At 28.9% G+C, this 1990-nt stretch overlaps 1 long non-coding RNA gene across 1 annotated transcript; it reads left to right on the top strand.

Moving 5' to 3' along the window:
- The first annotated feature begins 313 nt into the window (after positions 1-313).
- Positions 314-1621, top strand: LOC107480112 (uncharacterized). The gene is made up of 3 exons (XR_001590389.3): positions 314-416; positions 960-1058; positions 1444-1621. It is a non-coding gene; the product is annotated as an uncharacterized LOC107480112 (long non-coding RNA).
- Positions 1622-1990: the final 369 nt, after the last annotated feature.

The following is a 1990-nucleotide window of genomic DNA, read 5'->3' as shown; positions in this document are numbered from 1 at the left end:
AAGTGTGGGTTTTTTGTCATCTCTAGTTGGTCTTATGGGTGGAAGGTCGCGAGTGCAAGTCTCCCAGGACCAATTCCAAGATTTTAATCAATGTTTCCTTGATGATGATATTTCATTTTCAAAAGAGCACAGCTGGGAAATAATCATATAATTAATACCTCCTCACCTCACCTCATCTTTTTCTCTTATTTTCCTCTTGTTATTAATTTCTTGTTTAGACTTCTACTCTTCCAAGAGATCAAACATCTCCTTCAATGTTGTTGGCTTGTCATTGCATTATTGAGCAATTCTATCTATCTCTCTTTTCCTCTCAATTTATGTCTACTCTTGCAATGTATCATTTCTTACTACCCACCATTCATCATCCTCTTCAAGAAAACTCCTCTGTTTGCTTTTTTTTTCCTTCTCTCTGCTTGGTATGTGCCCCTTAACCATTTCATATCTTTAGCTTTTATCCTTGGCATTCAATATGATTATGATTATTTTTTGTGCCACAAACTTTAGCATGGCATTATTTTCATGTTCTAAGGGAATAGGACTCATTTTTTTTTGTTACTTGTGTGATTTAATGCTGTAAATTGTTTGAAGAGTTCTGGGTGCAACATCAAAAGAAATAAACATAGATTGCTGATTTTAATTTGGATATAAATTCCATGGTGTTAATAAGAAAAGGCATCTATTATGATGGAATTTCGACAAAATAGTTTTTTCTCATTTAAAATATGCGTTTTGTTTGTATTTTTATTTTTAATAATTTTTATTTCTAATATTATATTATTGGATAGCCTCAATTCTCAAGCTTTTACATATTGATAATTTGCATAATACTATGGAAAGGGTTAATGCATCTGATAAGGAAGAATAAGGTTAATTATAAATAAGTAAATAATCCATCACACTAATGCATGGATCTATGAAGAAATTTACTATAAGTTGTTGGATGGAATATTACTGTGCAGGTTACTTGTTAATAAACAGGAATGGGTGCAAGGAAAGGTTGTTGGATACTATTCAAACAGAAAAAGAAACCCAAAGAAGATAAATCCCAAGAAGAAAAGGTGATTTCTCCATAATTTTCTCCAAAAATACTATATGTATACAGAATATCAGTTCTTATATATTTATATATAAATACATCTGATGTTTATTTTCAATATGTATTTATTTTAAAATGTATTTTATACTAATAACTGATTTGGTAGTTGTGTATACATAGCATCTATGCACTTTTCGGAATAATTAGTTAACCAAGTTGCACTTAAATCTGTTAAATTTACTATATATATCTTAAGTAAAAATAACAACTGAGAATTGAATTTTTACAAGTTCCCTTCAATTAAAATTTTTAACTCTTGATTTCCAAGCCATTGTCAATAAAATCCAGTGAAAATGAAGTAATTTGAATATTGAAGATACATTTAAAAGCGTTTTCCTTGAATATAGGTAAACCCTACCGAAGAAAGGATAAACGAAGAATCCATGAATGGAAAGCAAAGCAGTAATGAAGAGTCAAGTAGCATGATCCCTAATGAAGGTGGTTTGATAATGGACAGAACAGTTCCTTCAAGGTTGATTGATAATATTGCTGCTACAAGGATCCAAAATGCATTTCGCTCTTTTATGGTACAGTTTTAAAATAATCTCATTACGCATAACCATTTTTAATTGACAACTATATTTTATGCAGATATCGAGTGTGTTTAGTGTACGAATGATGTTACTGGTTATAAATTATACATACGAGACAGAATTCGAACCCTCAATACTTATTTAAGCTGACGACTAAGTCGATCACTTGATCAATCTAAATTGGTTTAGATATATTCAAAATTTAAAATTAGAACTATCTAATACATATTGATAAGAACTAGAAATATACACACAATCATTATTATAATATTTAAAATAATAAAAATATAATTTCATACGCATAATATAATATTTAAAATAACAAAAAAATATTTATAAAGACCTTTTTTTAATTTTTAAC

This window comes from Arachis duranensis, chromosome 3, assembly GCF_000817695.3.
Source record: "Arachis duranensis cultivar V14167 chromosome 3, aradu.V14167.gnm2.J7QH, whole genome shotgun sequence".
NCBI lineage: Eukaryota > Viridiplantae > Streptophyta > Magnoliopsida > Fabales > Fabaceae > Arachis > Arachis duranensis.
Note: the sequence above shows the minus strand (reverse complement) of the source record. Positions and strands in the feature narration are given on the sequence as shown.